Source organism: Cervus elaphus, chromosome 1, assembly GCF_910594005.1.
Source record: "Cervus elaphus chromosome 1, mCerEla1.1, whole genome shotgun sequence".
Taxonomy (NCBI): Eukaryota; Metazoa; Chordata; class Mammalia; order Artiodactyla; family Cervidae; genus Cervus; species Cervus elaphus.
This window is the reverse complement of record NC_057815.1, coordinates 26424068-26433695: the sequence shown is the minus strand read 5'-3', so window position 1 is coordinate 26433695 and position 9628 is coordinate 26424068. Positions and strand designations below refer to the sequence as shown.

General features: G+C 35.4%; 1 non-coding gene across 1 annotated transcript; it reads right to left on the bottom strand.

The window, feature by feature from the left end:
• Positions 1 to 1846: 1846 nt before the first annotated feature.
• On the bottom strand, positions 1847 to 1918 carry TRNAC-ACA. The gene has a single exon. It is a non-coding gene; the product is annotated as a tRNA-Cys (tRNA).
• Positions 1919 to 9628: the final 7710 nt, after the last annotated feature.

The following is a 9628-nucleotide window of genomic DNA, read 5'->3' as shown; positions in this document are numbered from 1 at the left end:
TCGCAGCCCGCCAGGCCTCCCTGTCCATCACCAACCCCCAGAGTTTACTCAAACTCATGCCCATCGTGTTGGTGATGCCATCCAGCTATCTCATCCTCTGTCATCCCCTTCTCCTCCTGCCCCCAATCCCTCCCAGCATCAGGGTCTTTTCCAATGAATCACCTCTTCACATCAGGTAGTCAAAGTATTGGAGTTTCAGCTTCAGCATCAGTCCTTCCAATGAACACCCAGGACTGATCTCTTTTAGGATGGACTGGTTGGATCTCCTTGCAGTCCAAGGGACTCTCAAGAGTCTTCTCCAACACCACAGTTCAAAGCCATCAATTCTTCGGTGCTCAGCTTTCTTCACAGTCCAACTCTCACATCCATACATGACCACTGGAAAAACCATAGCCTTGACCAGACAGACCTTTGTTGACAAAGTAATGTCTCTGCTTTTTAATATGCTATCTAGGTTGGTCATAACTTTCCTTCCAAGAAGTAAGCATTAATTTCATGGCTGCAATCACCATCTGCAGTGATTTTGGTGATCCAAAAATAAAGTCAGCCAGTGTTTCCACTGTTTCCCCACTCTTTGCCATTAAGTGATGGGACCAGATGCCATGATCTTTGTTTTCTGAATGTTGAGCTTTAAGTCAACTTTTTCACTCTCCTGTTTCACTTTCATTAAGAGGCTTTTTAGTTACTCTTCACTTTATGCCATAAGGGTTGTGTCATCTGCATATCTGCCCCTTGTCAATCTGTCTCTTGAATTTTTAAAGCAAACCCTTTCTGCAATTAATCTATATTTCAGTTAATCCCTTAGGTCATCAAGTCAATTTTCTCCTATCTGTGGGAATAAACCAAAACTAGTTTTGTTACGTGCAACTTAACTTTGTTAGACAATGATTATTTCCAAGTGGTTTTGAGGTGGGTAGCTATTCTAAAATGTGAGAATAATATGCAATGAAAGTAAACCACAGAGCATATTCTGTCCTCATATATCAGCCATCTGTTGAATAAGCACCTATTAGCTTTCTATCCTTTTAAGATCACAGACCACTTCTTATATGAAAGGTTTATTTAAGGTAGAAATGATAACATTTACAGGGTAAATTCAATCAGTTATCCCTCTACTTTGCAACAGGCAATATAAAAAACCTCTTAAAAGAATATTTGGACACAGGGATATTTAGGTTTCATTTAGGTAACTGTATGTAGGCCTCATGAAAATTTTCCCACATGTTAATGTAAGACTAATGCAATCACCAAAGCATTTTTAGTTAATCTATGTGTAATGGATTACCTTAACATCACAAATCAGAACTTACTTCCTTTTTAAAAATCTTTTCTTATTCATTTTTGGAAAAACTGGATCTTTGCTGCTGCATTAGGGCTTTCTCTAGTTGAGGCAAATAAGCATTATTCTTTCATTGCAGTGTGTTGCAGTGTGTGGACTTCTCATTGTGATGATTTCTCTTGTTGGGGAACATGGGCTCTAGGCATACCAGCTTCAGTAGTTGCAGTGCGTGGCCTCTAGAGCACAGGCTCAGTAGCTGATGGTGCAAGGGCTTAGTTGCCCCACAGCATGTGGAATCTTTCTGGACCAGGGATGGAACTACATTGACAGAGAATCCCCTGGACTGGCAGGTGAATTCTTAGCCACTGGACTACCAGGGAAGTCCAAGAGAACTTCTTTCTAATACGTAACTTGCTGATTAACAAGCTACTCTGAAAGTGAAAAGTGAAATTGCTCAGTCGTGTCTATTTGTGAATCCATGGACTGTAGCCCACCATGCTTCTCCATCCATGAGATTTTCCAGGCAAGAGTACTGGAATGGGTTGCCATTTCCTTCTCCAAAGGATCTTCCCAACCCAGGGATTGAACCTGGGTCTCCCGCGTTGTAGGCAGACGCTTTACCATCTGAGCCACCAGGGAAGCCTTGGTAGACAAGCTACTCTAGTCTACCAGTTAAAATTATTTTCTGACATTAAATATATTAGATATAAAGCATTAAAATTAATTCACTTTTAGATATCAGACATAGCAGCCTTATCTTGGAGGATGTGTTCCCATAATCTAACACTAAGTGATCATCTCTGAATTATAAATCTCTTCAAAAGTGACTTCTTTTGCAATATATTAAAATATATCAAATATAATTGTAAGTATACAATCCTATGATTTTAGTACATACACAACTTTGTGCTATTCTCACTAAAAAGTTTTTAGAACATTTTCATAATCACCTCCCCTCCCCAAAATCAATAGCCACCAGAGTTACTCATCTTTTTCTTCATGCCTTCCTTCCCCTGCCCAGTCCTTTACAACTACCATTACTATGTTGTTTTATGAATATATCACATTTTATTTATCCATTCATTAGTTTATGAACATTTGGATCATGTTCACTTTTGAGCTATTATGACTATGAATATTCATGTGAAAAATATTCATAAGATTTTTGTGGACATAGGTTTCATTTCTTTGAGTTATATACCTAGGAGGGAGTGGAATTACTGAGTCACAAGGTAATTCCATGTTTAATATTCTGAAGAATTACTAGGCTGTTTCCAAAGTGGATGTACCATTTTACATTCCCATGAGCAGTGTAAGATGCTTCCAATTTATTCACAACCTCACAAGACTTGCTCTGTTTTGAATACAGTCATCCTAGTGGTTGTGAAGTGAAATCTCACTGTGGTTTTAACTTGCATTGCTGTGACAAATAACAATGTTAAACATTTTTCATTTGGTTTATTGACCATTTTTGTATCTTCTTTTGAACAACGTTTATTCAGCTAATATTCATTTTCATATGTATTATTTTTATTGCTAAATACACATGTAGTGTATATATCAATGCTACTGTTTACATATTCTGAGTACAAACCTTTTTATCAGATGTATGGTTTTCAAATAATTTCAGCCCATTTTATGGCTTTTTAACTTTCACAATGATATCCTTTGAGGTAAACTCTTCTAAACTTGTTGAGGTTCAATTTATCTTTTTGTTATTTCTGCTTGTTCTTTGAATGGCATTTGAGAAACTGTTGCCTAGTCCAACTTTGCATAACTATGGTATATATTCTCCTCCAAGATTTGAATAGTTTAAGTCTTCTATTTTATCCATTTTAAGTCAATTTTTATATACAGTGTAGAATAGATATTTAATTTTTAATGTGAATTTGTAGCTGAGTCAATGAGTTCTTCTTCAGTAGTGTGCATATTTTATGAAGGATTTATTTAAGATTGTGTTGAACTCAGGACAAATTTCTAAATCCTTCTCCTTAAACATTTTATTCAATCAAAGAAACTACTCGAACAAAAATAAAGATTTAAAAATCATATAATTAATATGCATCTCTAGGATGTTTTCCTAAAAAATTATGCTATACATTTTATAATTATATATACACTTATATGTTTATTTATCTACTTATATAGATACAAATTCTTATAGACCAATGCTACTGCAAGAATTCTATAAATTTTCCAAATCATTGTTTTCTGTATTTATTCCTTGAAATGTCAAGATCTGATGAAAACTTTCTTGGTTAATTGAATGTGTTTTTATCATTGTCTCTACATATAGTTATTCAAAAATAAAATAACATAGCTCTAGTCTTATCTTAAATAGATATCCAAGAGCTATAAAATCTAGCAGTAAGAAGTTAGAATAGCAGAGTGGAAAAAAAAAAAAAAAGATTTGTTTCTAATTAGGACACTTCATCTAAATGAGTGAACTGTATATATATATGTATATATGTATACATATGTATATGTATATATGTATACATATGTATATATATATGTATATATATAGATCTATATAGAATTGAAAATCAAACCCTGTAGCAAGATTTCAGGATGCATAAAAATACTAGTTACAGGCCTAGGCTTTGGAGTCGGATCCTGGTTCTTTCCTGTATTGAATCATCCCATGGTACTTTCCTGTATTAAATTTATTTGTCTGAATATTCAATTACTAACTGTGTCTCCATAGGACAGTAAATACTGCTAGGGCAGTGATTTGCTCATATGACAATTAGGGATGAAGCCAGATTTAAGAACATCCTAGGCACACAACATATGTTTGTTGAACAATTCTAGTTAAAAAGAAGATTATTTTGGATGGATTTTTGCATAACCAAGTCATAGTCATATCATAGAATCTGTGATACACAAAAGCAGAAATCTGTTTTCTATGACCTTTTTGTAATATATATATATATACACACACACATATATATGTGTATGTATATAAACATTGAAGTGTTTCAGTAGTGAGGACAAGAATAAAGATTTCATATTTTTAAAGGATTTTAGGCTTTTTCATTTTCTCTTAATTCAAAATCTCTGTGTTTCAGGCTATTTTATGTACAATGCTCTTTTAAGACACCATATTTCCAACTGACAGAGAATCTAAAACTAACTCCCTTGCCACATAGATGTAATTGGCTTTTTAGCAAATCTTACAGTGTAAAAGATGGCATTTCTTGCTGTGAAGATTTATGAGCAGGCGTATATGCAGAACTTTCATTTTTGTCATGTTTCCATGTTTGAGGACATTTCTATTCTTCATTTTCTAACTTTTCAAAATGTGTATAATGCTTTCTTGTTACATGCAAGTTTATTTCCAACTTTACTGAACTATGATGCCTGGAATGTGAAGATAGCCTTATTCACAAACACTCTGATAGTTTTAGTTGTACATTTCACTTTTTTATCTAATTTTGGAACTTTTTCTTCAAGCAATTTAGTGAGTTGGACATTTCCATTTTATGAGACATGATGGATTTTTTCATCTTATATTTGAGTCTGACTGAAAGAAGGATTGAAAAAATCAATATTTTAGAAAATTTAACTAAGAGCAATTTTGTTGTTTGTTCTTTAGTAGATTTTATTATCTTCTCTCTCATGATTAAACATGTCCATAAACTAGTTATCTCCTAATGATCAGGCAGGCAGTTCAGACTTACTCAGTTATTTCTTTTGTCTACTGACCCATTCATATCACCAATCTCCATTGAAGAAATATCAAAAATGTCTAAAGTACCAAATGAGTTTGTGGTTAATGTTGAGGGAGTTTGTAATTTCCTCGGTTCTGTCTCGCTGCAGCAAAAAATTTGAAGCAATGGACGGACCAGTGTTATAGCTCAGTTTTATTGGAAAGCAAAGGAAAATACAACCTTGAGGCATGAGGGCAGGCTGACTCAAAAGACTCGAAGAGAGGAGAAGCCCTGGCCCAGTTTTGGCTCCTCTTTATACACACATATATATATATTTCTTTTTTTTTTTTTTTCTCTTACCACGGACCTGTCCTATGTAAATTGGGCTAGTCAGGAGGGCTGTTTGTTTTACCTGATCCTCACTCCTTCCTTGAGCCTTCCTTTATTCTACTTTCTTGGGCTTTTCCCTTCTATGTCTTTTAGCCACCATGATTTTGGACTCCTTTTTTCCTACTCTAACTACCTAACAGTTAGTATGCAATGTCAGAGCTTAGTTTATTCTGTAGGCAAATATTCATTTCTCCTTTTATTGGTATTTAAAAATAGAGCTCTGAAAAGGAAACACAATAATTACAACTAACACGATGTATTCAAGGCAAGAAAATACATAATGCTTTATTAAACTCCAGAAAAATCCAAAAGCAAGCAATTAATTATTGTCATGCTGTTATTATTACTCCATTTTTGTATACTACTTGCTCCTAAAGAGAAATTGAGACAGTTAAAAATTAATATAACAATATCCATGTACATTGTTTGTTGATTTATTTTTCCTCTTTAAAGATATTATACTTATTTTTGCTAACCAGCTTTATATGCTTTGTAAACCATATCCAACTGATACTAGTAGCATAATATCCAAATATAAATGTTGATTTTTTTTTTAGTTATTAGGGAGATAAATTCTTGAATTAAAACATTTATAGTAAAAATAATTTCAAAGTTATTTTGTTTCCTGTAGTGTCCATGTGTTAAATTCAAAAGTTTTGATAACTGAGCTTTTGATTTTTAAATAGAGAAAAGTGAAAGTGTTAGTCAAATTTCAAAGCTATCTTGTTTCCTGCAGTGTCTATGTGCTAAATTCAAAAGTTTTGATAGTGAAGCTTTTGATTTTTGAGTATAGAAGAGATAGTTTTAAAAATTGTGCTTCTTTTTTGTGTAATGTCATCTTTAGATGGCCAGGTATTTTAAAGATTACTTGTTTATCCAATTAATCTGTTGATGGACATTTAATTTGCTTCTGTGTCATGGTAATTGTGAACAGTGTTTTCAATAGATAAGTGGGATGAGGGGAGAGCGGGAGAAAGGTCCAAGAGGGAGGGGACATATTCATTGTCTGATTCATTCGTTGTTTACAGCAGAGATTAATACAATGTTGAAAAGCAATTACACCATGATTAAAAAAAAAAAAAAAAAAGTTTTTTGTTGTTCAGTCACTAAGTAGCGTCCAACTCTTTGTAACCCCATGGACTACTGCATGAGACTATAGTAGAAATGCCATTGTTTTCTGAGCCATGTGACATGTGTTTACATTTTGTTTGTAATCTGCTGAATCATCTCTCTTAAATCCTCATTTCTCCATCCCTGTAATGGAGACTACATTTCCATTACCCCTGTAATGGAAAAACTGTCTTTTCTACTACACATGGTGCTATTAATTTCAAAGGCAAAAATCTTTGCAAAATAACTGTAATCTGTAAATATGTAAAATGAAAATCATTATACAAAAAAAGCTTTCCTCAAGATTTATGCTTGTAAATTCACTTACTACTGAACATGTGCTCAGTCACTCAGTCGTGACCAACACCTTGTGACAGTGAACTGTAGCCTTCTGCCCGTGGGATTTTCCCAGCAAGAATACTGGAGCAGGTTGTCATTTCCTCCTCCTGGGGATTTCTTGATCCAGGGGTCAAACTCAAGTCTGCATTACAGGTGGATTCTTTACCACTGAACTACCAGGGAAGCCCCTCCTCAATTACTGTTAGTTAAAAAGCAATCTGTTTTTTCCAGTAGTCATATGTGGATGTGAGAGTTGGAATTTAAAGGAGGCTAAGTACTGAAGAATTGATATTTTTGAACTGTGGTGCTGGAGACACCTCTAATTTAACTTTTTCTACACCAAATTTCATACCTTCATGTATACCCCCATGTACTCCACCTGTAGAATTCCCAGTCACAGTCAATTGAAACACCCTTCTTGCAGTTCCTAGATCAAAAGCCTTGGCATCCTCCTCACTTCTCATCTTTAATTCACATAACCTCTTCAACCAATCAACATTCTCTTAGCTCTACATTTGAAATAAATTACAAATTAAATTATTTCTAAGGTTATCTTTAGCAATGCCAAACATCCAGGCCACATAATCTTTCTCTTCAGTTCAGTTCAGGTCAGTCACTCAGTCGTGTCTGACTCTTTGCAACCCCATGAACTGCATCACGCCAGGTTTCCCTGTCCATCACAAACTTCCAGAGCTTGCTCAAACTCATGTCCATTGAGTCGGTGATGCCATCCAACCATCTCATCCTCTGTCACCCCCTTCTCCTTCTACTTTCAATCTTTCACAGTATCAGGGTCTTTTCCAGTGAGTCAGTTCTTCAAATCAGGTGGCCAAAGTATTGGGACATTAACTTCAACATTAGTTCTTCCAATTAATATTCAGGACTGGTTTGATCTCTTTGCAGTCCAAGGGACTCTCAAGAGTCCTCTCCAACACAAGTTCAAAAGCATCAGTTCTTCAGTGCTCAGCTTTCTTTATGGTCCAACTCTCACATCCATACATGACCACTGGAAAAACCATAGCTTTGACTAGATGGACCTTTGTCAGCAAAGTAATGCCTTTGCTTTTTAATATGTTGTCTAGGTTACTCATAGCTTTTCTTCCAAGGAGTAACCATCTTTTAATTTCATGGATGCAGTCACCAACTGCAGTGATTTTTGGAGTCCAAGAAAATAATGTCAGTCACTGTTTCCATTGTTTCCCCATCTATTTGCCATGAAATGATGAGACCTAATGCCATAATCTTCATTTTTGAATATTGAGTTTTAAGCCAGCTTTTTCACTTTCCTTTGTCACTTTCATCAAGAAGTTCTTTGGTTCGTCTTCATTTTCTACCTTTAGGGTGGTGTCACAGCATATCTGAGGTTATTGGTATTTCTCTCTGCAAACTTCATTTCAGCTTATGCTTCATTCAGACCAGCATTTTGCATGATGTACTCTGCATATAAGCTAAATAAGCAGGGTGACAATATACAGCCTTAACGTACTCCTTTCTCAATTTGGAACCAGTTGTTGTTACATGTCCCTTTCTAACTATTGCTTCTTAACCTGCATACAGGTTTCTCAGGAGGCAGGTCATGTGGTCTGGTATTCCCATTTCTTTTAGAATTTTCCACAGTTTGTTGTGATCCACACATTCAAAGTCATTAGCATATTCAATGAAGCAGAAGTAGATGTTTTTCTGGAACTCTCTTGCTTTTGTTATGACCTAGTGGATGTTGGCAATTTGATCTCTGGTTCCTTTACCTTTTCTAAATCCAGCTTGAACATCTGGAAGTTCTCACATCATGTGCTGTTGAAGCCTAGCTTGGAGAATTTTGAGCATTACTTTGCTAGCATGTGAGGTGAGTGCAATTGTGAGGTAGTCTGAATATTTTTTGGAATTGCCTTTCTTTGTGACTGGAATGAAATCTGACCTTTTCCATTCCTGTGGCCACTGCTGGCTGTTCCATATTTGCTGACATATTGAGTGTAGCACTTCATAGCATCATCATTTAGGATTTGAAACAGTTCAACTGGAATTCCATCACCTCCACTAGCTTTGTTCATAGTGATGTTTCCTAAGGCCCATTTGACTTCACATTCCAAAATGTCTGGCTCTAGGTGAGTGGATCACACCACTGTGGTTATCTGGGTCCTTAAGATCTTTTTTCTATAGCTCTTCTGTGTATTCTTGCCACCTTTTCTCAATATCTTCTGCTTCTATTAGGTCCATACAATTTCTGTCCTTTATTGAGCCCATCTTTGCAAGAAATGTTCCCTTGGTATCTCTGATGTTCTTGAAGATATCTCTAGTCTTTCCCATTCTATTGTTTTCCTCTGTTTCTTTGCACTGATCACAGATGAAGTTTTTCTTCTCTCTCCTTGCTATTCTTTTCAATTCTGTATTTAGATGGATATGTCTTTCTTTTTCTCCTTTGCCTCTGACTTCTCTTCTTTACTCAGCTATTTGTAAGTCCTACTCAGACAACCATTTTGCCTTTTGACATTTCTTTTTCTTGGGGATCGTTTTGATCACAGCCTCCTGTGCAGTGTTTGAACATCTTTCCATAGTTCTTTAGGCACTCTGCCTATCAGAGCAAATGCCTTGAATCTATTTGTCACTTCCACTGTATAATCTACTGTATAACCCACTGTATAATCTTTCCCTTGGGATATTGCAAAAGACACTAACTTTCCATCATTAGCTTTTAATTTCCTATAGTGTGTACCCAATGCATTTGTCAGAGGGATCCTTCTAAAATCTCTATCAGTGACTGTCATTTCTCCCTTTAGAAATCTCCAATAGTTTCTCATTTTTCTGTGAGTAAAATCAAAGAGAAAATTGCAACAGCCTGAAAAACTGAATAATTTTTATT